Below are 15,520 nucleotides of genomic sequence, written 5' to 3'. Positions count from 1 at the left end.
CACTTGGAATGCCACCCTCTTAAAGGATTTACAAATGGTTGCTAGGCCAACCTAAGTCCATAGGATTTCCATATCTAATACAATTTCTTGAGAGTATTAGAATGTCTTTGACCTAATAGCTTTGCAATATTCAATTGCTGATTCTAGATCCTTGTTTTTCTGTATCACTCTGATCCTTGCTTGATCTAATATGTTTCTCTTAAAATTTTTGATACCCTATTCTTCATCAACTTGATTCTGCAATGCTACTCTATTTTTCACTAAGTCTTTACACTCTTCTACACTTTGCTGTAATTCACCCATACACTTCTTTCTTGCACATCCTCTCTCTTGCATAATAGGGATTTGTTCTTCTTTTAAAGATTTCAAAGACTTAGGGTTAGGTATGAATCTATGATCAATATTAAATCTTCTTTTCCCACTCATTTCTTGTACTATTCCTATTGGTTGCATGACTTCTACATTTTTCTCATTGGCTACATGTTGATTACATAAGTAATGAAAAAGACTCGATCTTATCTTCAAGATCCTTCGAGATTCATCCTATGTCAGTTTCAAAAATGGTTTACAACTAAGTTTGTGAAGGAACAAACTCATATGTTGATTCTGTATTACTTGGCACATACTAGTTGCTGATGCTCGACACATATAGGAAAACTAGCTTGCTTGGCTCTTATAGCAATTCTGTTTCATTTGAAATCTATAGTGACTTGACGGTTGAAGTTCACTTGGAACATATTGAATTCTCTAGCTCAGCATACATTGTAGTCTGGCTTCTATATTATACTCAACATCAACTCAAAAATTGATTAAGTGTGTTGACACTCAATTGTGAAAACCAATCTGAGACTAACATTTTCCTATCCTTGAATCATATTCATAAATCTTACATTCATCCTTTGAAATGGGTGAGAGGATGATGAGGGTGACATAAGTCAATCCTTTTTCCTTTTCTTCTAATTAGGTTCATCTTCACCTATGCTTGAATTTCTCTTTGAGGACTTAATTCTTTTCACATGTCTCTATCCTCTTGTCTTTCCTTTTGAAACATTGGACCTTAATTATATTTCCTCTATTATACGTGAATTCACTTTTTCTCGTTGGACTTCTTCTTCCATTACATTTGGATTGTCTTGTACCAGTGACTTCTCCCATTTTTTAGTTTTCTCCTTCTTATGAATCTTCTCCTTTGGTGAAATTTCTTCCCTAATTGGGACATATATAATCTTAGGTGATCTTTCCTTCTCCAAATCTAATCTCATTTTTGCAGATGATTCTTCCACATGCATATCCCTTCCTCTAACTCTAATTGAGCCATACTTTTAGGGGACTCATTATTTTCTTTGTTGAGTTTCTTTATTGGGGAATCCTCCATGAGTAGAGTGGCTTGTGTGACTGATGGAACACTTCTTTTCTTGTTCAAGTTCTTCCTTTTGAAGCTATGGCACTCTTTTTTTCTTTGATGACTTGGTATACTATAAAACCCTAAAAATACCTATCAATGGTGAATTTTTATACCTCTTTCATTACTCTTGTAATTTATTTTTTTGATTGTGTTGGGATTAGACAATTTTTGCAAGATTTTATTAATATACTCCTTCATATTTTACCATATTTTTATACATTTTCTTCATCTCAGTGAAGTACTGTAGTCTATTATTTTATTCTACCTTTCTCTCTACTATGTAGGTCTCTCTATGCAATGTGTACTAAGGGAGTCATAATAGAAAAGAATGTCTCTTTCTTTCTAAAATTGGGAGAAAGGTATCATCATTTTCTTCCTTCTTTAAAGGATATATTTTCTCCTACCAAATTTACTTTGTACAATGACATTCTTTTTTGGAATGTGTTTTTTTGTTTTAAATAAGTATATTGATATCTTGATTTGCAACCTTATGCTTTCTTGTGAGTGCATATATTTTATACATAAGAAACCACATAGGGAGCTTAATATGTCCTCCCTTTTCTTTTATTTTCTCTTCCTATTCAATATATTCAATATCCCTTATGGGAATGATTATTTTATATTATGATGTCCTCATATGTATAGACTTATTATTGAGTATCTTTCACCTTAATGAATTTATTATTCTTCATATTATTTATTCCTACATTGGAAGTGCATATATTTTATAGTGGGAATTACCGCTAAGTAGATATAATATGATTATTCTCTATGTGTGTGTGTGTGTGTGTGTGTCTGAGAGAGAGAGAGAGAGAGAGAGAGAGAGAGAGAGAGAGAGAGAGAGAGAGAGAGAGAGAGAGAGAGAGAGAGAGAGAGAGAGAGAGAGTTTTCATTAGCTCACAATGTTACACACTTTTGAGCAAGATATCATCTGTTTCATGCAATATCCTAACATTATTGCTTAGCACTATATTTCATGACTCCAAGGGAATATATATAATTAAATAATAATTTGTAGCATTTATCTTTCCTTACTAACTTATTACTTTATAATATGATATCTCTTTGCAAAATATGTCTATTTTATATAATCAAGAATTCTCTCTAGTTTGTGGTTTATTTTCTAAAATTGTGTATCTATTATGAAGTGACTTACATTGAGAAGGAATCATATATTGTTATCTTGCCTAAAAAATTGGGGATAAATATTTCATGTTAATTTTCCTCTCCATTTTCTAAGGATATACTTTCATTAGTACAATGGATTTTTTTATGTGGGATTCTTTTCCTATAAAGAATTATTCATTTTGATTCATGATTATCTCTTATACGATTGGTGTGAATTATTGATCACAACCTATTATTTATTTGAAAATTTATGTATGATATGAAAAAAATTCCCTAAGTTTTCGTTCAAAACTATATCAACCTGTTGATATCTGATTGAAAAGAATATTGTTAAGAAGGAGATTTTTGAAGAAGATTACGTGTTTCAATCATTGTTTTGTCATTGATGTCAAACCTACTATTTGCTGGTAGGACAATTGCTTAGAAGATTCAAGTACTATCACTTAGTTGATTGATGAGGAGGATTTGATCAATATGATGTAACAAAAGCACTTAGAGGAAAGGTTGAGTTATGATTATGTAATGAAATACAAAGATTAGTTTAGATAGTGATAACATGATATATTGATGATCTGCTTAAGGTTACAAAATGGCTGGCTACACTTAGAAAGTTTAGAAGAATAAGTTAAATAAAATTTTTCTACCAAGCTTGGCTGAGTGGATAGAAGATACTGAGAAATGTTAGTACAAGTCGAGTACAAACTTAGTTGGAGTCTAGTGAAAGAAAATTTTAGTGGATGCTGAGTGAATTTCAGTTGATGCCAAGCACTAGTAAAATCTAGTTGATGCTGAGTGACATAATATGTGTCAAGCATTAGAAGATTGATAATGCCAAGTTGCTACATTATGATAATGAATGAAGATTTTCCAAATATAAGATGACAAATTTTTTTTCTTGAAACTTGTGAACCAGGAAGAAGATAAGATTGATGAGTTGGTGGCATAGAATTTGATGTAAACTATTTTTAGGCAAATTCAAAAGGATTCTAAGAGAAGTTTCTAGAGGAGAAAAGATATGGGGTAAATACATATCCTACCTAATCCATCCAAAACCCTAATTTAGACAATGAATAATGAGTGGAAAAATATTCTAATTTCCTTTATATAGGAATGTCTGGTCATGAAGCAAAGAGTTAGACAGATTGGTGTCATGTGTGAGAACTTAAGGAGAAGGAATTAAGGGTTTTGTTTCATCAAGTGACCCAAGAGAAGTGTTGCAATGGCATACCAAGCATGAAGGCTTAAGGAGATGAATGCTTGAAGGGTGAACAAGTTGTTAGAGCTGCAAAGTATGAGAGCCAATTAGAATTGAGGACTGAATAGAGATCTATAATCTACAAGAGAAGTTGTAAGTTGTATAAGATCAAAGCTCTACTGTTACTCTCTAACAATTGTATTAGTCTAAGGTAAATCCTTTCGATTAAGGTTGACCTAACAATCATTAGAAAATCCTTTAATAGGGTGGCATTTAGAGTGAATGGCCTAAAGTCCTCTAACAAGGCTCACTTTTACTAGGGTGATTGAAATCCCTTAACTGGGTGTAATGTTCCGTTTAGGAATTTACAAATTTTTTCCAATTTTGTATATATTTCATTATATTTTCCTCTGATATATCTTTCATTGTTTGATATTCAATATATGTGTGTGTGTGTGTGTGTGTGTTTCAAAGGGTCGCCTCCTTTCATAATAATACTTATACTATATTAATAAGGTTACTTATATCAATTAATATCATAAAGTGTATTATATTAATAATTATTTATTATATATTAATATTAATTATATATGATTATATATTATAATAATATATGATTACATATTATATGAATCACTTTAATTATTTATAATTATTTTAATATAGATATAATTGTCATTTACTATAGTACATAAAGTAGTTGATATATATGTATATATTAATTATTTATAGCATGGCAATTAAATATCTAATTATATACATCAATATATAATAATATTCATATATATATTTATGTATATATAATATTTATAATTATGTAATATATATAATAATTATTACATAAATTATCAATTATTGATATTATACTCTTTATGTATAATACTTATTATTAGTTAAGTTATATGCTGAAATGGGGATATCATAGTCCTCCCCTTTTGAATTTGCTTGTCCTCAAGAAAAATAATTCATACACAAACTCCTTCATAGACACAAAATATATTTCATACCAAAGCCTAAAATATTTATGAGATATACATCTTAATGAATGGAAACACGAAGTAGACAAAAGGTAGATAGAAAGGTGAACACTTGAGTGCATGAAGACACAAAGTATAAAAGATGCTTATAGTTGAAGAAACAGAGTAAACATGATGCAGACAATTGAAGACACAAAGCAAACATGATGTAAACACACAAGACACATGTTATGTGATTCCCTGATTGTGAACCTGCAACAACAAAATCATTAGTACACATTTATATATAAATTTTCCTTTTTAGGATCTCCTTATATCAATCCTTTACAAGGTATTTATGGTCTCAATTTGGTGACTTGTCAATCAAAAGTGTAGTTCATTAACTCTTCATTTTCTGAGTATGGGAGGAGAAACTATAATAAGGTGCCCTGTTACCCAAACATGGGTCTCACCATTCTCTCTCATTATTGTTATCTCTCTCTAATCATCATTCCCAAGATGGTGCCCTTATATGATGTACCCTGGGGTATTCGCTCCACCGTAGGCCTTACCTATTACCTATAGGCTTTACCTAGTACCTCGAGTGGTGCCACCCAACCCATTCCACCAAAAGCCTTATCTCATCTTCTCTTTCTGATCATCATTCCCAAGATGGTGCCCTTGTATGATGTACCCTGGGGTATTCGCTCCATCCTAGGCCTTACCTAGTACCCATAGGCTTACCTAGTACCTCGAGTGGTGTCACCCAACCCATTCCACCACAAGCCTTATCTCATCTTTGGAGATGATGACCAACATTATAATTTATTAAACCTTCAATTCATATTATTAAAGCAATTTCAAGTCAATCAAGATTTATACTTAATTGATTAATAATAATGTTTGTAACAATCATTTCAATTATCAAATGATATTATTATTTAGACCAATTTGTTATATATGTTTATAATTTCATACGAATACATGTACATCTTATATACATTATAAATAAACATAACATAATCCTTCATTTTGATAATAGAAATTAAATAACATAAAAAATAGAAAAAATTAACCATACCTTATTTTTACTTGTCATATGCTATGGTGAACCTTTTTTAAACTTACCTCGTTTAACCCTTGCTTGGTAGGTGATGGGTCCCATCATACCTACTTCAAGATCATTATATGATGGTAGAGCCAAGCCGATATGGAGGCCTTAATTCACAAAATTGCCTTCTAAACAATATTTCCTTTAATCTTTTCCCACGCTTTCCTTGTTAGATCAAGTCCCTTAAACTCCATTCCAAGTGTCGTCTCTGTTAGATGCTATGTTTTAGTTAGATCAATGTGTTTGTATTTGCTCCAATGTTTCTTGGACTAATCAAATCCTTTAAACTCCATTCCAAGTGTCATCTCTATTAGATACTATGTTTCAGTTACATACATTTGAAAATATTTATAAACTATTTGCACCCACCCTTCAAATTTTTTGTTGAATCCTTTTTAGTTTTTACTCTTATATCACTGATGGATTTATAGTTCTAACCATGTGAGAGAATCAATAGTTGCATATTAAATTACAATAGTATGAGGTGGTGCTCGTTAGAATTATTTGCAAGTTACTAAGATTCTGATATTCAACACTTGGACATTATTTGAGATCTTTCCTATTATACGTTTATATGAGATGGTCTCTCCCAATTGGCATCTATCCAAAGCCATTGCATTATGGAGGTTGAAGCGTGCAACGTTATATTGAGAAAAGCATATCTACCATAAAGATTTGAAAAACTAGAAAGAAAAATTTTATACATTGCTCTTCAAAGAGAAGAATCACATTTTTGGGCAGAAAATGATGTTTTCCATATCTAAATTTTCCTTCAAACCATTTCTCATAATTGGATAGCAAGTTTTCATCTTTTTTATGCATTCTTGGGAAGCCAACAGCCCTAAAACGCCCAACATCTCCAAAAATGACCCAGATTTTAATAATTGTGTATGTAGTTTTAGCATTTCAAGATAGTAACAATAGGGATCAGTCAATAATATTAGAAGAGCATTTGTAGCTAGACAGGGACATAATTACTTTTCTTCTTGGTGTGTTTCTTGTTTAGATGTTTTACCTCTATTGTCATTGATTCCCTTCAATTTTTGCAGGTTATGAATTTATTTTTTTATGTAATGGCTTTACTTTCCATGTTTTATATTATGATGATGATGTGATTTTACTAATTGTAAAATAGAGATACACACGTTGACTACTAGTTTATGCTTATCTCTATTTCAAGTGAGAATGCAAAGTACAACTATAGAAGGCTCAATGTCTTCCACTTCAACGTTGTGGTGCATTCACTATATTTTTTTGCTGAATATACTCAAAACTACCAGCTATCTTTTAGATGATTGTTTCACTCTTACATGTCCTTTGTGATCCATTGTTAAATCTCTCTATCATTTTAGATGTATAATTAGTTCTACAATGCTTGATTCCTATTAATGATAGTCATCTCCTTTATTATTGTTGGTAACTCAAAGAAAGAGTCTGCTACATATTTTATAATAGTAGGCATTGGTTTTAGTTCTTAATTGATGTAGAATCTTTCAATCTGTACATTGTAATTTATGTGGATTATATTTGTAAACTAAGGTTCAATATTGTAAATCCTTTTCTCTATTCTTCGTTTCTCCTCATGTTTTCATCTCTTCTAGTCGAAATGGGTGCTTTTAGTCTTATGAATTTCTTAAATGAGTGGAAGCCCTCACCTACCAATATGTTTTTTATTATTGTCTTTGCTATTATCAGCATTCTTATTTTCTCTCTCAACTATTGGAAGCCCCAAACCTCACTCAAAATTCCATCAGGAAAGTTAGGGTTTTTTATTGTCGGTAAACATTGCGACTCCTGCGATCTCTTAAATTAGGCAAGCTTGAGTACTTCTTTGATGAGAGAGTGAGGAAATATGGTGACATGTTCAAGAGGTCCCTACTTTTATTTTATTTTTATTTTTTTTAACAATGGAGGAGAAAGTTTAACTTTGGAACGATTGCATGAATATTTTTGGGCAAAGGCAAGAGCAAACACTTAAAATTGTGAAATTGAATGCTTGCATGTCTATGTGCCATTTTCTATTTCCATTTTCCATTAGTTGTGGTTATTTATGGTAGTTCTCTAGACCAGTGTTTATTTAGTCTCTCCAAAACTTCACTTTTAATTTCCCTAATTGATGCTTTCCCCACATGAATAGATAATTTCCTTGAATCAACTATTCACAATTAGTGTTTTTTAATTTCTCAGTATATATTGATGCGGTGATTCCATCTTATGAGCTCATTTTAAGTGTTGATTTTTTTAATTCCATCAAAACTTTTATTTCTCTTGATTACATAGTTGATGTTGAATAATTATTAAATCTATCAGGATGGCAGGATCAAGCTCTGATACCACTTGTAATGTCTCATTTAGGGCATTTATGAATTTTCTCCAATTTTGTATGAATTTCATTATATTTTCCTCTGATATATCTTTCATTGTTTGATATTCAATATATATGTGTGTGTGTGTGTGTGTATTAATTATTTATAGCATGATAATTAAATATTTAATTATATACATCAATATATAATAATATTCATATATATATATATATATAATATTTATAATTATGTAATATATATAGTAATTATATCATAAATTATCAATTATTGATATTATACTCTTTATGTATAATACTTATTATTAGTTAAGTTATACACTGAAATGGGGATATCACACTGGGTCACATTTAACAGTGTGTATTGTAATGTTTAATAGGGTTGGCCTTTCATAGGGCATCACTTCAGAAGAGTGAAAAGGAGTAGCATGTTACTAGTGGTTTTTCCCAAATTGGGTTTCCACATTGAATCATTGTGTCAAATGTGTTGTTTTCATGCTTTACATTTTAAAAATTTGATTAGACAGTAACCTACAAGTTTTAAGTATTCACATATTCATTTCGATACATGCATGAATATGAATGTTTTATGGGTTCACTATGATAAGAAAAGTTTTATTTGTACATTTGGACCTTGAATAATTAATTCACCCCCCCTTAGCTATTCTAAAAGAATTCTAACAACTGGTATCAGAGAAATCTACTTAAGAGGACTAGTTTTAAGGTACTAGAAGTACAAAGATCAAGATATCTAAAAGAGAAGTACCAAAGCTCAATAGAGATAACTTTCTTGCATGGAAAAGTTTGATGAAGCTACACCTTGGAGGACTTGGAGATCATGCATAATCTACCATCATAGTGGAACATCAGGAGCACTAACTACTAAAGATATGAAGAAGAAAAAGGAACACAATTAGGCAATGTTGGAGATTGCCTCTAATCTAACCTATGCCAAATTTGATGATATCAAAGGCTGCAACACTACAAGGAAGACATGGGATGCCTTGCACACCATCTATGGAGGATACAAAAATGTTCAAAGAGCCATGTCAGAAAGCTTCAGAGGTAAGTTTGATGACACAGGAATGGAAGAATGTGAGAATATTGCTCAATATGTTGCTAGGATAAAGGAAGTTGTTAGTGCAATAAGAGGGGCTACTGGTCATATGGATGATGATACTATGTTAAGCGAAAATTATCTTGAGAAGATTACTACCTATCCATGCTATTAGATTTTCTACAATCCAAGAGTTGAGATATATTCTAGGAAATGATCTAACCCTTGAAGGTCTGGTAAGTAGACTCATAGCTTTTGAGCTATCTAACTTTGAAAACTACAAACTAGAGTCTTGAATCTACTTTTAAAGCTAAGTTGTTATTCAATGATTCAAAGGAGGTAAAGCAAAAGAAAAAGAAAAGAAAGATAAAATATGCATCTAGTGATAGTAATACAAATGAGGAAAACATTGAATTATTGGAAGCACTATTGGCAAGAAGATTTCACAAAGGTAAAGGCAAGTTCAAAGGTAAGTTACCCATTGTTTATTTCAATTGCAATGAATTTGGTCATGTTGCTGCAAAATAGACATAGAAGAAGAACTACAGAGAAGGAAACAAGTACACAAATAGAAGAGAAGATGATGGTAGAGATTACAAAGACAAAAGAAAGAAGTCATGCTACATTGTTGATGAACATGACTGATGAAAATGATGATGAAGTGGTATATGTTGCAATGAAGGATGAATCTGATGAAGATGAGGCAACTATACTTATGACTTCTGTGAACAAGAATGATAAATGGATCATTGATAGTGGATGCTCACATCACATGATTGGAGACAAAAGTAAGTTCATTATCTTAACTTGCTATGATGGAAATAGTGTAATATTTGGTAATGATGCACCATGTTTTATAAAGGGAAAAAGGTCTACTAAACTCATAGACAAGATTTCATGTGACAATGCTTACTATATTGAAGGATTAAATTATAACTTGTTAAGTGTGTCACAACTAAATAATCTAGGATGCACGGTTGAATTTGAAACTAGAATTGTCAATATATATGACACAAATGGGAAGTTGATTGGAAAAGGTGATCAAACTAGAAGTAATCTATTATATCTAGATATGAAGGATGCTACTTGCCTTATTGCAAAATTTGATGATGTATGAGTTTGGCACAAGAGATTATGCCATGTTAACTTTGATAATTTGGTTAGTATTAGTAACATGAAAATATTTAAAGGTTTTCATAAGTTGAAGAAACCTAATAATATAGTATGCAAGCAATGTTAGCTAGGTAAAATGTCAAATTCAAGCTTTAAGAGTAAAGCTTTATATTGCTAAGGAAATATTAGAGATTTTTCATACTGACTTGTGTGGACCTATTGAAGTGCAAAGCTATAGAGGAGATAAGTACACAATGTTGTTTTTTGATGATTACTCTAGGATGATGACAGTCATGTTTCTAAAATAGAAATATAATATTTTTTAAATGTTTAAGTGGTACTTGGAAAGAGTTGAAAAAGAAATAGGTAAGAATTTGAAATGTTTGAGATCAGACAAAGGAGGAGAATTCACTTCAAATGAGTTTGAGATGTTATTTAATGATAGAGGAATTAAAAGACAAACATTTGCACCTAGGACCCCTCCACAAAATGGAATTGCTGAAAGAAGAAACATGTCTATAATGGACTATGCCAGAAGACTTATGATGGAGAAGAATGTTGCTCTAAAATACTGGAGAGAAGCTATAAGTTATGTTGTATATACCTTCAACCATGTGCAAGTCAAGAAAGGTACTCATTTAACACCTTTTGAACTATGGTATGAATATCCACCTAATGTGAAATACTTTAAGGTATTTGGAAGAAAGTGTTATATTCTTAAAGATGTTAGCAATGGAAATTTTGATGCAAAAAGTGATGAAGGTATTTTCTTTGGATACTCCACAAGAAGAAAAACCTATAAGTGTTTAAATACTAACAAAATTGTGGTAAGTGAAAATGTGAATTTTGATGAATTTATAGAAGTACATGAGGCTGAATTTATAAAAGAACAAGAAGAATACAAATTATTTGTATACTTGTATGAAGGATTGTTTTCTGAAGAAGATGTTACAAATCAAGTTACAAACCAACAACAAGTCTCAATAATTTTTGAGTCACATCCTGCGAATGTCAGGTTGCATTCAGGAACTGAGTTACATTCAGATGTCAAGTTGCAGAATGAAGAAAATGCACATTCTACTTCTGAGATGCTTAGATACATAAAAGAGATGCATGCAGTGACTCTGAAGTTGAGACACAAAATGTAGAAACAAGAGCTGAGCCAAGATTGTCTTAATATGTCAAAAGACATCACCCTATTGATCAAATAATTGGAAATAAAGATGCTAGGCCAATGAAAAGAAATAGATTGAGAAGTAAATCATGTTTGTTAAGCATAAAGGAGCCCAAAGCAATAAAAGATGCTTTGGAAGATTATGATTGGTACAAGGCTATGGAAGAAGAGATTCAACAAATAGAGAAGAAAAAAACATGGAGTCTAGCTCCTAGACCAGAAGACAAGAATATAATTGGCACCAAGTGGGTATTCAGAAAAAAGTTAGATCAGAATGGTGAAGTGACAAGGAACAAAGTAGGATTAGTTTGAAAAGGATATGCACATCAAGGATTTGACTATGGTGAGACATTTTCCTCTATTGCAAGAATGGAAGGAGTAAGAACTCTACTTGCTTATGCTACATACCAAGGTCTCAAAGTTTATCATATGGATGTTAAATCTACATTTTTGAATGACATATTAGAAGAAGAAGTCTACATAAAATAGCCAAAAGAATTTGTTGATGATAAAAATAAGAACATGGTATGTAGACTGTACAAAGCCCTATATGGACTAAAGCAAGCACCAAGAGCATGGTATGAGAGACTTCATACTTATCTTGTGAAGATTGGATTTGAAAGGATTGATGATAACTACAAAATGTACATAAAGGAAAAAAAAGACAAAAGTATTTTGTTATCTTAAATATTTGTTGATGATATCATATTTGGAGGACAAGATGCTCTATCCAAAGATTTTGTAAATTAGATGAAGCAAGAATTTGAAATGTCTATATTTGGAGAGATCAAATTCTTTGTGGGATTGCAAGAATATTAGATGAAGTATGGTATATACATCACTCAGTTAAAGTATGTCAGAGAGATATTGAAGACATTTGGCCTAGAGGATTCCAAACCAATAAGTACACCTATGGTGACAGGACACAAGTTGTCAAAGAATGATGATCTAGCTAAGGTGAATCTGACATTATATAGGACTATGATTAGAAAAATGCAATATTTAGTACACAATAGACCTAATATTGCATTATCCTAGAGAGAATCACTTGATAGTTGTGAAGAGAATAATGAGATATCTAAAAGAAATAGAAGAGTTTGGTTTAAACTACAAGAAGAATGAAAAGTTTGAACTAAGAGCCTACACTGATGTTGATTGGATTAGAAATATTGATGATAGAAAGAGCACCAGTGGAGGAGCATTCTTCTTAGGCAAAAGAAAGGTTACATGGACTAGCAAGAAACAAAGTTGTATTTCCCAATCTAGTGCTGAAGCAGAATATGTTGTTGCTGCTATAAAATACACATACATTGTATGGATCAAACAACTACTCAAAGGAATAAAGGAAGAAATCATAGAACCAGTGATATTTTATTGTGATAATACAAGTGCTATCAATATATCAAAGAATCTAGGGATGCATACAAAGATAAAGCACATTGCAATCAAGTATCACTATGTAAGTGAGTTAGTTCAAGACAAAGAGGTGAAGATGGAATATGTTAACACAAAGGAGCAAATTACTGATATCTTTGCAAAACCATTACCTAAGGATGCTCATGAGTATCTAAGAGGTAAACTAGGGGTGATACTCTATCAAAAGCTATGAGTGCTCTGCCTCAAATATGTTGATGTTCATATGATACACATTGATGTAGCGGATCTTGCTTTAGGAATTGCCTAAAGTAATCACAGAATTGAAACTACAAATCAATAAAAAACAAGGTGATAGAGAGAGAAATTGAAGAACCTGCAAAAGCTTCTATTTGTATGTATTAAAGATGCAAAGTGTTTTGTATATGTCTTTGGCATTGTTGTCAAAGAGGGAGAAAGTACACTAAACTGATCAAATGCAAGAGAAAAGTGAAGAAAGTACATCATTAGAAGATCAAGAGATAAGAAGGAGAAAGACCTAAACTAATCTATTGATCAGAGAGGGAGAAAGCATATCAAATAAAGGATCAAAACAAAGAGGGAGAATTGATCATCATTAGAGGGAGTTATAAGAAAGAGTTTTTGTAACCTAATCAAAAGATGAAAGTTGCTAATAAAAGGAATACAAGTTTTCTTTTTGGTATTGTCTTATTGTTTTAACCTAGTTAGTTTGGTTGAACAAGAAGTTCACCATATAATTGAATTGGTTGCTAAGTTTGGTTTGTCATCAATGCTAAAGAGGGAGATTTTTGATATTTGATTGAAAAGAGTATTGTTAAGAGGGAGATTTTTGAAGAAGATTATGTGTTTCAATCATTATTTTGTCACTAATGTCAAACTTGCTATTTTCTAGTAAGATAATTGTTTACAAGATTCAAGTACTATCACTTAGTTGATTGATGAGGAGGATTTGATCAATAAGATATAACAAAATCACCTAGAGGAAAGGTTGAGTTATGATTATGTAATGAAGCACAAGGATTAGTTGAGACAATGATAACATGATGCATTGATGATCTAGTTAAGGTTACCAAATGGATGGCTACAATTAGAAAGTTTAGAAGAATAAGTTAAATAAAGTTTGTCTGCCAAGTTTGATTGAGTGGATAGAAGATGCTGAGAAAAGTTAGTGCAAGCTGAGCAGAAAGTCAATTGGAGCCAAGTGAAAGAAAATTCTGGTGGATGCCAAGAAAGGCAATAGATGTCAAGTGAATTTCAATTAATGTTGAGCACCAATAAAATTTAGCTGATGTCGAATGACTTTACAATTGATGCTAAGTGACATGGTATGTGCCAAGCATTAGAAGATTGATAGTGTCAAGCTATTGCATAATGATAAAGATCAAAGATTTGCCAAATATAAGCCAACAAGTTTGTTTTCTTGGAACTTGTGAACTAGGAGGAAGATAAGATTGATGAGCTGGTGGCATAGAATTTGATGTAAACCATTTTTAGGAGAATTTAAAAGGATTCTAAGAGAAGTTTCTAGTGGAGAAAAGATATGGGGTAGATACATTGTATCCTACCCAATCCATCCAAAACCCTAATTTAGACAATGGATAATGAGCAAAAAAAATTCTAATTTCCTTTATATAGGAATTTTTGGTGATGAAGCAAAAACTTAGAGATTGGTGTCATGTGTGAGAACCTAAGGAGCAGAGGAATTAAAGGTTTTGACTCATCAAGTGACCGAAGAGAAGTTTCTACAATGCCATACCAAGCATGAAGGCTTAAGGAGATGAATGCTTGAAGGGTGAACAAGTTATTAGAGCTATAGAGTATGAAAACCAAATAGAATTGAGGAATGAATAGAGATATGTAATCTACAAGAGAAGTTGTAAGTTGTGGTGTTCCAAGTGAATGGTCTAAATTCCTCTAACAAGGCTCACTTTTAACAGGGTGACTGAAATCCCTTAACTGGGTAACATTTAACAATGTGTATTATAACCTTTAATAGGGTTTTCCTTTCACACGACATCACTTCAGAAGAGTGAAAAGGAGTAGCATGTTACTAGTGGTTTTTCCCAAATTAGGTTTCCATGTTAAATCATTGTGTCAAATGTGTTGTATTTCATGCTTTATATTTTTACAATTTGATTAGGCAGTAACCTACAAGTTTTAAGTATTCACATATTCATTTGGATGCATGAATGAATATGAATGTTTTATGGGTTCACTAAGATAAGAAAAGTTTCATTTATAAATTTGGACCTTGAATAACTGATTTATGCCCCCTCTCAATTATTCTAAAAGAATTCTAAAACATACTTTATCAAGGATCCCTTTTTACCTAGAGGTATTGATGTAATAAGATCCAATCTCCTAGTTTAGGCCACTATAACCAAACTAATCAAAGGATACTACTGAGCCTATAGGGTTTTTTCCTAACCCTATACCTAAGAGAATACCTCTCTATTATCCCCTTCCATAGGATCTATTCACACCAATTGTCTCTATCTACTATGGTCACCCCAATCTTGAATTGAAGGCATTTTCCCTCTATTGTGCAAAAATGGGCACAAATCCAAATGTAGAATCTAGGGTTGGTTTTTAGTCCCCAAAATGATGTTTTTAAACTCACCTAAGCATCCTAAGTCTCCATTCAAAAACCCACTTTCTAAAAC

Source organism: Cupressus sempervirens, chromosome 11 (assembly GCF_028749045.1).
Source record: "Cupressus sempervirens isolate cs-2001-9-10 chromosome 11, ASM2874904v1, whole genome shotgun sequence".
Lineage (NCBI taxonomy): Eukaryota > Viridiplantae > Streptophyta > Pinopsida > Cupressales > Cupressaceae > Cupressus > Cupressus sempervirens.
This window is presented reverse-complemented; position numbering follows the sequence as displayed.